The sequence below is a fragment of the Chrysemys picta genome, unplaced genomic scaffold (genome assembly GCF_011386835.1).
Source record: "Chrysemys picta bellii isolate R12L10 unplaced genomic scaffold, ASM1138683v2 scaf365, whole genome shotgun sequence".
NCBI lineage: Eukaryota > Metazoa > Chordata > Testudines > Emydidae > Chrysemys > Chrysemys picta.
In genome coordinates this window covers 1-14,293 of record NW_027053072.1, presented here as the reverse complement: position 1 = coordinate 14,293, position 14,293 = coordinate 1, and the positions used below count along the sequence as shown (strand labels likewise).

Sequence of the window (14,293 nt, the reverse complement as noted above, 5' to 3'; positions counted from 1 at the left end):
CTCCTCTGAGCACCCTGCATTCCCCCTCCTCCTTCCCGCTCTGATCTTGGTTGGGGGTTGCTAAGTGCTTCCCTGCTCCCCACTCACCCTGCAGCCTCTGCGCCCCCCGCCTACCCTGCCCCTGCACCCCCCTGCCCCTGCAGCCTCTGTGACCCCTGCTCCCCACTCGCCCTGCAGCCCCGGCACCCCCCTACCCCTGCAGCCTCTGTGCCCCTGCCCTGCCCCTGCACCCCCCCCGCCCCTAAAGCCTCTGTGACCCCTGCTCCCCACTCACCCTGCAGCCTCTGTGACCCCTGCTCCCCACTCTCCCTGCAGTCCCGGCACCCCCCTACCCCTGCAGCCTCTGTGCCCCCCGCCTGCCCTGCCCCTGCACCTCCCCACCCCTGCAGCCTCTGTGACCCTGCTCCCCACTCACCCTGCAGCCTCTGTGACCCCTGCTCCCCACTCTCCCTGCAGCCCCGGCACCCCCCTACCCCTGCAGACTCTGCGCCCCCCGCCTGCACTGCCCCTGCACCCCCCCGCCCCTGCAGCCTCTGAGACCCCTGCTCCCCACTCGCCCTGCAGCCCCTGCACCCCGCTGCCCCTGCAGCCTCTGTGCCCCCCGCCTGCCCTGCCCCTGCCCCCCCACCCCTGCAGCCTCTGTGACCCTGCTCCCCACTCGCCCTGCAGCCTCTTACACCCCTGCTCCCCACTCACCCTGCAGCCCCTGCACCCCCCCGCCCCTGCACCTCTTAGACCCTGCTCCCTACTCGCCCTGCTGCCTCTGCGCCCCCCTGCCCCTGCAGCCTCTGCGCCCCCCGCCTGCCCTGCCCCTGCACCCCCCCGCCCCTGCAGCCTCTTAGACCCCTGCTCCCCACTCGCCCTGCAGCCCCTGCACCCCCCCACCCCTGCAGCCTCTTAGATCCCTGCTCCCCACTCGCCCTGCAGCCCCTGCACCCCCCTGCTGCATCTGCAGCCCCCTGCCCCTGGAGCCTCTGCGCCCCCCGCCTGTCCTGCTCCCCCGGCAGCCTCTGCCTGCTGGAGGCTTCAGACGCCCCGGCCGCAGCTTCCTTCCTGCTGCCGAGCTCGTTCCCTGGCCTGTCTGTCCCCATGGGAAACAGCTCCCGTGGCGCTGGGTTCCAAGCTGCATGGGGCAACGGGGCCACAGGAAGGGTCCCCCAGTGGTCGGGGGGGTCCCCGCCCACGAGGGAAGCCCGAGCTCCCCCCCCGTTCCCCACCTGAGCATTGTAGCTGGGGCAGCTGGGCTGCGCTGTGGACCCGGCGGATCGTGCTGGGCAGACCCTGGTTTATGCCTCCCTATTTCCCCGGACATGTCCGGCTCTTTGGAAATTCCCCCCGGACGTGGATTTGAGAACCAAAAAGCCGGACATGTCCGGGGAAATCCGGACGTATGGTAACCCTAGCTCAGGCCTGCATTGCCCTCTAGGCCCTGCCCTCACCAGCCACACTGCCAATGAGTGACGTTTTCCGCAGCCATTTTGGCTGCTATCTCCCATTACTCTCAGTGGGGCTGAAGTCAGCCAGAAGCCGTCTCGGTGTAAGGGGGCTGCTGGCCCCCCACAGGAACTGAGTGGGGTTGTTTGGCTGCCCTGTCCCAATACTGGGAAAGGACCATGGAGAAATCAGCATCCAGAGACTGAGTCCCTGGGGCCAATGCTCCAGGACAGGCTGATTGACAGGGCGGGCAGGCTAATGAGGGAGTCAGAAGCCCGGGGTCCCATCCTGTGTGAGCTGGAGTTGCCTGACCCAGGGCAGGACTGAGCTAAGGGGAGGGCGGGGCTGGAGCCGGAGCAGCCCCTGGATCGGGGTGGGGGCGGCACTGGAGCCGGAGCAGCCGGGGGGTGGGTCTCTACCCGGCTCCCAGTGGTGATACATCCAGCCACAAACAGCTGCTGGGAAGGGCCCCCAACCCTGGACAGCCCCAGGGCAGGTACCTGTTGACTGCCCAGGTTTGCTGTGGAAAAGGATCGGGGCTGGAAGCAGGGCACGTGCTCTGCGTTTGAAGCAGCCCCCAACCAGATAAGAACCTTCCTGTGTTTTGCCCCTTCCCCAAGCTCCCTGTGGATCTACGCCCCGTCCCCTCCAGCACCCCCCAACAGGGGAAACTTGACAGTTCCCACCCCCCCTCACTCGCACCCAGCCTGCCCTGGCTGTCTGCTGATCCCTTCATCGCAGCGCGAAGGGGCCCGTGGTGTTTGGATGCGCCTGGCCAGTCGGCAGCGCTGGGGCGAGCGTGTTCCCCTGCACCTGATGGGGTCCCTGTCCCTGAGGGGTTGAAGCACACAGGACCCCGGGAGGGCTTTTGAACATGCCAGGTAAGGAGCCTTTACCCACGCCTCTGCCCCATCCCTTTGTCCACCTCATCCACCTGGGAGCTTAGGGTCCTTTATGGTAATTCTTTGAGTGCCCAGCAGACCTCAAAGATACCCCGTTAGCTACCTAAGCTTCTATGGCCGCTTTTCAATAGTGCTAGCAGTGTCCACTGAGAACAATGGAGAATCTTCCTCACCCCACCCGCATTGGGAACAATCAGGGCCGGTGCAACCCATTAGGTCGCCTAGGGCACTAGCATTTGGGGGGCAGCATTTCGGGTCCTTCGGCGGTGACCACGGAGGCCGGATCTTCTGCCGCCCCGGTCATCGTTGGCATTTAGGCGGAGGGAGCTGGGGCAGGGGGGCGTGGGGAGGGCCGCCTGCAGCAAGTAATGGGGGGCAGCACGCAGGGGAACTCCCCGCCCCAGCTCACCTCTGCTCTGCCTCCTCCCCTGAGCACGCCGCCCTGCTCTGCTTCTCTCCCTCCCAGGCTTGCGGCGCCAGGGAGACGGGAGAAGTGGAGCGGCGACAGCGTGGTCAGGGAGGAGGCGGAGCAGAGGTGAGCTGGGGCGGGGAGCTGCCACACGGCTCCCCGGGCCGGGGGGAGCTGCCAGGGTGGGGGGGCACCTCAGGGCGGAGGGGGGGTGGGGAGCTGCTGCAGGGGTGGGCGCCTTAGGGCGGAGTGGAGAGCTGCCACAGAGTTTGGCGGGGGTGGGGGGTGCAAGGTGGAAGTTCTGCCTAGGGCGCGAAACATCCTTGCACCCGCCCCGAGAACAATAGAGCATTCCACCGCACCCCATCCCCTGAGAATAGTGCAGGGGGCTTGGACCCCAGCTGAGAACGATGGGAGCTGCTGGGTGCTGAGCTATTTGGTAAATCTGGACACTCATTCCGAAACTCCAGCCTTGGCTCCTGCTCTATTAGTGACTGTCACGGTGCTTTACTGTGAGCTTGACGTGCCCGTGTGCTGCTCACCCCGATGCAATCGAAGGGCAGGGAAAGGAATGTTCCAAGATGGTGTAATTGATTTATTTCTGTTTTCTCCGTTACTTTTATTGTAAATGAAATAAAAACATAGCAGATCCCTGACAAGCTGGGGATGAAGGTGCCATGTAAATGTGAGTCATTGTCAGTGAGAGGTGCAGAAAGCAAAGAGGGGAATCATGATATAGGCACACTACAGGCCCTCAGCTATGCAAATACAAGAACTCAACGCTGTTAGAAGAAACTCCATGCCTATTTGCTGTGTGGATGTTAGAAGGCAGCAGATCTGGAAGGTAGGTTTGCTTAGAGACAAGGATGGTCGCACCGTCCCCTCTGGGTAGAAACAGCTGCTCAGTATCAGAAGCTAAACTCTCCTCTGCGGTGATGCTTACAAAACACTTGACAGTGGCTGGGTAGCTGGTGGGCTGAGACCACTGTCCATTTTGCTGACCAGTATCGTCTGCCTGTGCTCCCCCGTCTGTCTGCTGGTTCCCTCCTGTTGTCTCTGGTCGCAGACTGAAGACTCTTTGGGGCCAGACGCAATGGGGTCCTGGTCCATGTCTGGGCTTCTAGGCGCTATCACAACACAGGTAGCTAATAATAATTATAAGAAGCAGTGGGCTGCTGGGGAACTGAAAGGGAGAGTGAGCTGGGGAAAAGGAAACTGAAACTTAACTTTCAGCTCCACTTGTCATCTTCAGTTTCCACTCTGCCTGACTTGCCATCTGCAGCTCCATGGGTGACATGGGATTAGTTACAGGGTGTGTGTGTGCGTGTGTGTCTCTACGCACACACGTTTGCACTCGTACAATCCTGCCCTGGGTTTCCCCACACACAGACGGGTCACTCACCGTTACCACCCCGCAGTGCGCTCCCTGTTACGCACCCAACCAGCTCCACAGCCCAGTGCAGTGACCAGGTTGGCCGTGTCCCGGCCTCCAGCCAGCCCTTCCCCGCCACCTTGGGATGTCCGTGTCACCCGGGTGGGAACAGCCTGCGCTGACCTGAGCACAGGGGCTGCGGTTGTGTGCAGAGGATGGGGCCCATAGCACAGAGGAGCTCTCCCTCATTCACTTCAAGGTACCTGCACAGGGCAGTGGGCAGCCCGGCTCGTGCTACACACAGGGACAGTGTGGCACAGTTGGCAGCCTGTCCCCACCCCCGCCCCCTGCACGGGGCACTTAGCAGTGAGGAGCAGAGGGAAATGACTGTGGCAGGGCGATTAGCAAAATGTGAGCACTTTGTACCTGCTCCCCCAGGTCTCCTCCTCCTCCCCGAACCCTCCCCAGCTTTATCAGTGCAGGGGGCGATTTTCAAAGGTGACCCCCTGATTTAGATGCCCAGGCCCCATTGGCTGCCAGAGTAATCCATACTCCTCAATCACTTCGGTGCTTTTCAAAATGCCTCCCCCACATAAAAATGAAACCCTCTGAAGTGAGGAAATAATAGTCGGGTTCCCTGTGCAGCCTCATCTCTGCCCTTTGCACCGCCGCAGGCTGGTGCACTCTTGAATTACATGATCGTGTTCTATCTCCGTGGGGCCCTGCCTGGTTCACTGCGCTGTGGGGACACTGTGGGGTCTCTTCTGTTCCGTCCTACCTAGGTTCTTACCCTCTGCTCCTCTCTGCAGTGTCTGGGCCCTGTCCGGCTGTGCATTAACCACCATGACTATCACCTGCCACGGGTTTGGTTTCTCCACTCCCTAGGGGGAGAAGCGCCTCGTTTTGATATGTTTTTCTTTGTAAATACACACTTTCTTTTGTTTCAGAAGGTGCAGGATGTAACTGAGGGCCTCTGTTTTTTTATTTGATTCGGACGAACAGGGAGGAACTGGTTGAGAATCTGAAGGTGGAAGGCAACTTGGTTGAAAGTGACCATAAAATGATAGCGTTCTTCTTCCAGTAGTGTCCCTATGGGTGCCCACTTCAGGTGTGCGTACACCTCATGGAGCTTTGGTTGGAGACTTTTCAGAGTAGTGCCCGTTCGACCCATGCATATGCCCTACGTCTCCCAGTGCCCCGCTCCAAGGCTATACAGGTCTGCATGGGCCACCCACCCTCAGTTCCTTCTTCGCCTCCTGGGCCTGGGACGGAATATTCGTGTGCCCACTTAGGAGTCAGAGCTCGTACCTAGTCTGATCTGTCTTTCTTCTGTCTTACACCCTGTCACAGAAAGAAAGAATCAACCCCGCACTGGGCAAGCAGCGACCGACCAATCACTGTGGGCCCAAAAGATCCCCACGCCCCCTGCCCCACGGCTGTGCATGCTCCAGCTGGAGGGGGCAGATAGAAGGAGGCAGCTCAGCTCAGCTCGGTCGGGGCTGACTGAGGAGGAGGAAGGACGTGTGCTGGAGGCTCTGGCCGTCCTGGTGGCTCGCACGCCTGGGTAAAGGGCATGGGAAACAGGGGCTCTAATGGAGACACTCCATTTACAGTGCTCTTCAAGGATAAAGTTTCTTGTGTCCACATCCTCAATTTTTACTCAAGGTTTCGTCTGAGTTTCATATCAACCAAGTTATCCATCCCCCAGTATTTTTCCCTAAACCACATTAGTACAAAGAGGAGGATGCTGCTTTACATACCCGTAGGGTTACCATATTTCAACACTGAAAAAAGAGGACACTCCACGGGGGCCTGGCCCTGCGCCAACTCCACCCCTTCCCCACCCCTGGCCCCACCTCAGCCCCGCCCCTTCCCCAAAGCCCCTCTGCCCCCTCCTCTGAGCACCCTGCATTCCCCCTCCTCCTTCCTGCTCTGATCTTGGTTGGGGGTTGCTAAGTGCTTCCCTGCTCCCCACTCACCCTGCAGCCCCGGTACCCCCCGCCCCTGCAGCCTCTGCGCCCCCTGCTCCCCACTCGCCCTGCAGCCCCGGCACCCCCCTGCCCCTGCAGTCTCTGTGCCCCCCACCTGCCCTGCCCCTGCACCCCCCCGCCCCTGCAGCCTCTGAGACCCCTGCTCCCCATTCGCCCTGCAGCCCCTGCACCCCCTGCCCCTGCAGCCTCTGTGCCCCCCGCCTGCCCTGCCCCTGCACCCCCACACCCCTGCAGCCTCTGTGACCCCTGCTCCCCACTCGCCCTGCAGCCACTGCACCTCCCTGCTGCCTCTGCACCCCCCTGCCCCTGGAGCCTCTGCACCCCACGCCTGTCCTGCTCCCCCGGCAGCCTCTGCCTGCTGGAGGCTTCAGACGCTTGGCAGCGCAGGTCCCTGCAGCCCCGGCCGCAGCTTCCTTCCTGCCGCCGACCTCGTTCCCCGGCCTGTCTGTCCCCATGGGAAACAGCTCCCGCGGCGCCGGGTTCCAAGCTGCGCGGGACAACGGGGCCACAGGAAGGGTCCCCCAGTGGTCGGTGGGGTCCCTGCCCACGAGGGAAGCCCGAGCCCCCCCGTTCCCCACCTGAGCATTGTAGCTGGGGCAGCTGGGCTGCACTGCGGACCCAGCGGGTCGTGCTGGGCAGACACTGGCTTATGCCTCCCTATTTCCCCGGACATGTCCGGCTCTTTGGAAATTCCCCCCGGATGGGGATTTGAGCACCAAAAAGCCGGACATGTCCGGGGAAATCCGGACGTATGGTAACCCTAAAACCTGTGTTTGTAAGGTTATTAGTATTCTGATTTATTATGTTTGTATGGAACTGTAGCAGGGTGCTGGTGCAAAAGCACCTCATTACCGCTGCACAGCCAGCTCCACTCAAGAGAAATAGATCGGGGCTGGTGAAACAGACCTGATGCCTGGCCTGGGGACTGGCTCCACCTGCGGGCCTGACAAGCCAGCAGTTATAAGGGCTGGGAGCCAGAAGAAAAGCAGCCAGGGAAATGTCAGGCAGGCTCCTAGCTGTGGGCTGACTGCAGGAAAAGAGGGAACGAACCCGGCAAGCCTTGTATATAGCTCAACACTGGTGGTGGGAGAACTCTGGGTGTGTAAATAAAGCCACGGGTGCTGCATAACTGGAAGCCTCTCTGCACTTTATTGGGACAGCCAGTGGGCCCAGGAAGAGGGACGGGGCAGAGAACCTGTCACAGGAACCCATTTTGTTAATCTAAAATGGTAGGGTTACCATTCGTCCGGATTTACCCAGACATGTCCTCCTTTTTGTGTTAAAAATAGTGTCCGGGGGGGAATTTGTAAATCTCTAAAAATGTCCGGGATTTCCCCCCCATGCAGAGCAGAGCGAGCGGCTGGGAGGGCTGCAGGAAATTCAGCCGCTCGCATGGGGCTCTGGCAGCCTTCCCCCCGCAGCTTGCCAGGCTGGACTCCGGAGCAGCTGTAGAGCTCCTCCTCCCTCGCCCCCCTCCCTGCATTCTGAGCCAGCCGGCCTGTTTGCATCGGCCTCGGCAGCTCCTCCTCCCCTGCAGCCCAGCGCCCCACTCCGGCAGCACTGTGCAGGGCCAGGGACCGGGTTGTGTGTTGCGCTGGGGAGCGCAGCCATGTGTCCGGCTCCTCACAGAGCCCAACACCATGTTCTGAGCGGCAGGGTAAGGGAGCCAGGGGGCAGGAGAAGGGGCAGGGAGATTTTGGAGGGGGCAGTCAAGAGACGGGGGGGGAGGGTCGGGAGTTCGGGGGGGGGCTTTTTGGGGGGTGGTGGAGAAGGTTTTGGGCAGTCAGGATACAGGTAGGGGGTAGGGTCCTGGGGGGCAGTTTGGGGGGGTCTTAGGAGGGGGTAGTCAGGGGACAAGGAACAGGGGAGGGTTGGGGATTCTGAGGGGGGCAGGAAGTGGGAGGGGCAGGGGCGGGGCTAGGGCAGGACAGGGGCTCCTCCCGTCCTCTTTTTTGCTTGCTGAAATATGGTAACCCTATAAAATGGAGGACTTGGTCATGTGATCAGGAGGGCAGTTGGAGTGTTTTCCCGCCCTTTCCAACAGTCAGCAGTGGCTCAAGTAGTAAACAAGTTCCAGTATTAACTGGATTTTCCCGGGGATTCTATGGGGTTTCCCTGAGGGGTTTCGCGCTATAGAGTCTATAGAAGAGCGGCAGTGACCTCAGTTCGGGGCTGCCTATCCGAGTGGCAGGTGCGCGCGGGTTTTGCTTCCACAGGTGATTGAAACTCCGGACAAGTGCCATCTCCAGCTATTACTTACCATCTGCAGCAGTTAACTTCCACCGTTGTCATTCGCCTGTGAACACCCGCTGTCATCTCATGAGCCTGCTGCCGTGTCATCTGGAGCCAGTGAGAAGGACGAGTCATCGAGGGATCTCCTCAGAGTTCCTCTCCAGAGGCTCTGTACGAGCCAAAGGATCGAGGTCCTGAGCGACCATCAGAAGGGTGACATTGTATGTTTACTTACCGTTTGTACTCCACGGGGGTCTAGTTTGGGTCTTGGCTTCAGGCCACAGATGTTCTGAGTTACTGTACCGATACAGTAGTATACTCTTACAGAGAGAATAAGTTTCTGTTATTGTTTTATGCATTTTTCCCGTTCCCATTTATGTACCTCAGTTTCCCCAAAATGTGTTCGGTTTATATACATCTGATTCCACTTGCTTCATTCCAGCAGAGGGAGGGGAAGGGAGGTTACATAAGGAGGGCTAGCTTGGCTACCAACCAGGTGATAGATACTGGAGCTTGCAGTAAAGGACTATATTTTTGTTGGGCAGTTCCCTGCAGCCTTTCCATATTTTATTCCTTGACCTAACATTGCCCTCCTCGACAACTGCCCCAAACTTCTCCCGCTCCCTAAACTTCAGCATTGAGTTCCAGGAGTTAAAGGTACCTGCTCAGGATTGCCTGTTGCTTGGCAATCCTGACTTGCAAGCCCCCCATGGAGTAAACTTTGTGTTCAAATAAATTCAGGTGCTTGCCGTCCTTAGATTTTAGGCGCTGGGGCTTGCTGACCCTGCCTCTCCTCTCCCTCTCCTTTACTGCCGACACTACCAATGAGCAAGGCTGTGGGTGTGTGAACAGGTAGTCAAACCCCTTGGAGGGCAAAAAGTACTTCCTCTCCGCACCCTTAGTGGTGGGAGGGATGGAGGCTGGGGTCTGCCAAATGGTCTTTGCATTGGCTTGTATAGTTTTGATGAGGGGTAGGGTGACCCTGGATGGTCCTCCTGGTGCCAGGATGTTCACCATAGGGTCCTTCGGCTCTATCACCTCCTCAGCCTGCAGGTTCATATTCCGTGCCACCCTGCACAGGAGTTCCTGGTGGGCACGGCTATCTATAGGGGGCGGTCCCGAGACAGAGGTGCCTGCCATTGCCTTGTCCGGAGAGGATGACGAGGACGCTAGTGGAGGAACTGGGTCTGCCACACTTTCTTGGTCTTCGGGGACCTCCTGCCCCACCTCTAGCACCGTGCCAGCCACTCCAGCGTCTGGCTCAGGAACTGTGGTGTGTTCTGGAGGAGGTGGTGCGACCGCCGACTCCTCTGCACCCCTAGGGGTGGGGCGACTGGCTCCTACCTCCGGCACCTTAGGCTCGGACGCCACTGAGCGTGAGGCCTTGGACTGGCTCCTGCCTCCGGCACCCTAGGCTCGGACGCCACTGAGCGTGAGGCCTTGGACTGGGCACCCTCAGCCTGGTGGTCAGACCAAAGGTCCATCCAGCCCAGTATCCTGTCTACCGACAGTGGCCAATGCCAGGTGTCCCAGAGGGAGTGAACCTAACAGGTAATGATCAAGTGATCTCTCTCCTGCCATCCATCTCCACCCTCTGACAGACAGAAGCTAGGGACACCATTCCTTACCCATCCTGGCTAATAGCCATTAATGAATTTATCTAGTTCTCTTTTTAACTAAACAACTGTAAAATCAAACAGTCCGAATCAGAAGCAAGGGAAACGTGGAGCACTTTCAAAGCAAGACGCCACAGTTCCAATGACCGTCACTGGCGATAAGAAGGAACTGGAGAGGCACCGGGTTGGCAGAGTCATTATGTTAAGCGCCATGGAGGCGCCACTCCAGGGGGCTCCACAGCTGACCTGACGGGTGCTGCTAGGGGAAAAGCTTTCCGATGGCTATGCACGTGGCTCTACCTCTCCCCGCAGTTTAGTGTCATCTACAAACTTCCGGAGGGTGCAATCCATCCCATCATCCAGATCATTAATGAAGATGTTGAACAAAACCGGCCCCAGGTCCGACCCCTGCTGGGGCACTCCACTTGATACCGGCTGCCGACTAGACATCAAGCCATTGATCACTACCCGTTGAGCCCAACAATCTAGCCAGATTTTTATTTCTTTAACTTGCTGGCAAGAATACTATGGGAGACCGTATCAAAAGCTTTGCTCAAGTCGAGATATATCACGTCCTCCACTTTCCCCATATCCACAGAGCCAGTTATCTCATCATAGAAGGCAATCAGGTTGGTCAGGCATGAGTGGCCCTTGGTGAAATGAATCCACGTTGGCTGTTTCTGATCACCTTCCTCTCCTTCACGTACTTCAAAATAGAGAAGCGCCACTAGGTGGCGAAGCAAGACTGCCAGATGCGGGAAATCAGGGAGGGACTGACTGAGGGGTGGAAATGAGAGGTGCTACAGGATAACGGGGGGCGCAGAAGCGGTGGCCCCAGATAGGCAGGTTCCCACGCTGGGAGCCTGCCTGTCTGGGATGAGCAGCGCTAGGGCTTTCTCTGTGCAGCTGAGAGGCCAAGGCATGCAGTGAAAATTCAGCACGTGGTATTGGAAACAGCCTGGCCTAATGGTTAGAGCACAAGCCCCAGGACTGAGTTCTAGCCCGGTCTCTGCCCCTGACTCACTGCCAGACCTGGGGCAGGTCACCGCCCTGCTCCGTGCTTCAGTTTTCCCATCGATCTCCCGGGGAAGGGCCAGGAGATCCCCCCCTGCTGTGAAGCACTGGGAGAGCTGGAAATATCGAACAGGGAGGGCAAGCGGCCGATGCAGGAGGCCACACTTCATGATCACAATGGTCCCTGCTGGCCTGGGACCCTGGCTGGGGCTCGCTGGGTGAGAAGGGCTGAGCCCAGGGACTGGCTCAGCCCCCCAAGGGTCACCCCTGGGACTGCGGGGTTCACGGGGCTTTACACCAGCCAGGATCTGGGCAGTTCGCGAGAGCAGCCCGGTTCTCCCAGCAGCTTAGGATTTACCTCCGGTGCCGGGGGAAGCGATTCAGCTGCACGCCGGCCGCGGGAGGGGGGAGCCGGGGACAGGCAGGGAGCGGGTCCTGCTGTTCCCAACGCCCTGCGGTGCCCGAGCTCCGTGGAGCCGTGAGTGAGGAGCAGAGTCTGTGCTGAGGGGCGGCTGGGGCAGGTCTGATGGGGGCGGGAGGGACTCGGTACAATATGGAGGTGCGAGGGGACTCTTGGCTCCTCCCCCCCAATGAGCCAAGTTCCCCTCAGCCCCCATCAGACCTGCCCCCCCCCACTCCCCATTGCATACTGGGCTGTATTAGCAGGCGCATTGCCAGCAGATCGAGGGAAGCGATTTTTCTTCTTCGAGTGATTGCTCATATCGATTCCAATTAGGGTGTGTGCGGGTCCTGCTGCTCCCAGTGCCCTGCAGTGCCCGAGCCCCGCAGAGCCGTGAGTGCGGAGCAGAGTGTGCGGTGAGCAGCGGCGGGGGGCAGGTCTGATGGGGGCAGGGGGACTTGGTGCAATGGGAGGTGGGGGGGCAGGTCTGACGGGGCGGGGGGGACTCGGTGCAATGGGGAGTCGGGGGCAGGTCTGTTGGGGGCGGGGGGACTCGGTGTAATGGGAGGTGGGGGCAGCTCTGATGGGGGCGGGGGGACTCGGTGCAATGAGAGGTGGGGGGCAGGTCTGATGGGGGCGGGGGGACTCGGTGTAATGGGAGGTGGGGGACAGCTCTGATGGGGGTGGGGGGGCTCGGTGCAATGAGAGGTGGGGGCAGGTCTGATGGGGCGGGGGGACTCGGGGCAATGGGAGGTGGGGGGCAGGTCTGATGGGGGCGGGGAGGAACTCGGTGCAACGGGAGGTGGGGGGGGCAGGTCTGATGGGGGTGGGGGGGCTCGGTGCAATGAGAGGTGGGGGCAGGTCTGATGGGGGCAGGGGGACTCGGTGCAATGGGAGGTGGGGGGCAGGTCTGTTGGGGGGGACTCGCCATGACTGGGGGCGGTGCGGAGGCCGCTTTGGGGGTGGGGCGCTGTAGCACGTCTCTTTAGCAGGAATCCTGGATGGAGCAGTGGCATAGGGAGGGGCTTGGGCTTGGCTCAGTAGGGCTTGAATCCCTGCCAGGGTTAGAGCTTCTACTTTCACTTTTCTTGCTGTTTCTAGGCTCCCTGGTCTAGTTTGTCCCATTCCCCGCTGGAAAGAGCAGAAAGCCGGGCCAGGAGGGAGAGGCCAGAGCCGGTCTGCATTGGAGACAGCGCTGTGTGGATTCCCTCCAGCAGGGCAGGCACCGGCTGACGGTAAATTGCTGCCCTGGGCTGGTGCTGGGAAAGTCTGGGCTTGGAGGAAGGTGCCTGTTTGTCACTTGGAGACAGTGGGGGCCGGGTTCTGATCGCTGTGACGCTGGTGTAAACCCAGAGCCAGAAATTACTCTGGTGTAACTGAGCAGAATTTGGCCCTAACTCAGTGTCCTGGCCCCCAACCCCTGCTGATCAGGGCTGGATCCTGATCTCATTGAAATCAGTAGGAGCTAAGTCTGTGCTGAGCCCCTTGCAGCATTGGTCCCTGACCTGGTTGCCTGGTGCAGTGAGTCTATGGCAGAGATGGGAAGAGAAGCCAGATCACCTGACTTGTGGCTTAACCACAGGGCCATCCTGCCTTCATCCATGTTTCGCTGTGGCCAGCATTTGTTCTTTTTTAACAAAGGTAAAATGTCCCTCTTCTAATCTAGGTTGATCCCTGGGGGCTTCTCTTTCTGTTTCTTTCCCTTCCTGGCTCTGCACTCCCTCCCTCCGAGCTGTTGTTCGTGGAGGTGTTTGAAAAAGAGGCCAAAGTTTTTCACTGACACTTTAATTAAAAATGTCGTGATCGCATTTCTCCCGTCGTTATCTACAAAACCTCAATGTGGGGCTTAAATTGCCCCATCTCCCTTTGAAGTGTGTGGGGAAACTCTGGGCGGCAGCGGCAGAGCATGGAGGAAACAAAGTCCATTTTGGGGAGTTGGGAGCAAAAGAAATAGCAGCAAAAGGAAACTGAAATAAGGATGTGCATAGCTGGAGGTGGGCTGTAACCACGTATGGCTGAGCTCTGCAGCACGCAGCTAATACACTCCGACCTTTACGGCTCAGGGTTATTACTTGTTCTGTCTGAGGAGCCCAGTACGTTTCCTGTCTGAGCAGGTGGGTGCAGCTCTGTGGCTGAGAGAAGCTCCGTAACTAGTATTGTTTTAACCCCCTTGATCCCTTTTCTCTCCCAGCTGAGGTCTCTGGTACGTCAAGACATCATGATCAAGGCTTCGATGAGCTCTGGGAAGGTGACTCTCTTCCACCAGGATCCACGGAGTGGGGTCACCTATCGGGTCCCTGCACTGCTGTATATCCCCACAGACACGCTCCTGGCGTTCGCAGAGAAGCGCTCCTCTGCCAGGGACGAGGACGCTGAGTACCTGGTGCTGAGACGAGGTCGGAAGACAGGGACTTCGGTCAAGGTAATTCCTTGCGCATTGTTTCCCTGCAGACCCCCCTTGCTTAGTGCCCGCTCTCTGCCCGAGTGTCTCAGCATTAGCGCTTCCCGGGGTTCTGCCTCTCCCTGGATACCTGCACTCCAGGCTATGCACCCCCCAGTAGCTAATGATACTGGCACAGGGCTAGCTCCTGTGAGGGGCAGGGCGCTCCGATGAGGTGCCGGGGGCCTTTACCTGCCTTTTGAAGTCCAGAGGGAGTTGAGACTGCTCAGCACCTTGCAGGATCGCACCCCTAAGGACTATGATGGGGGAGGAAACCTGGCAACCTTACTGCCGCCCTGGGCTGGGAGGCTCACTCCAAATGCAGTGTAGACGTCTGAGAGAGCAGCTCAGGAGAGGGAGGCCGGGCCGGGGATCTGGCTGGGATTGCGACAGTCCTTTTCCCACAGAGCTAGTGACTGCGTGATTGGCATGTGTCTTGTCTCTAATTGCAGCCAGCTTGTGTCTGGCTGGATCCACGTAGGG

The 14,293-nt window shown here is 59.4% G+C and overlaps 1 long non-coding RNA gene across 2 annotated transcripts; it reads left to right on the top strand.

Moving 5' to 3' along the window:
• Positions 1 to 3,620: 3,620 nt before the first annotated feature.
• On the top strand, positions 3,621 to 13,183 carry LOC135978656 (uncharacterized). 2 transcript variants are annotated; one of them, XR_010596040.1, is made up of 4 exons: positions 3,621 to 7,765; positions 8,378 to 8,561; positions 11,707 to 11,786; positions 12,472 to 13,183. It is a non-coding gene; the product is annotated as an uncharacterized LOC135978656 (long non-coding RNA). The 2 variants fall into 2 exon arrangements; XR_010596039.1 differs by lacking the exon at positions 3,621 to 7,765 and having other exon boundaries at positions 8,013 to 8,561.
• The last annotated feature ends 1,110 nt before the right edge of the window (positions 13,184 to 14,293 follow it).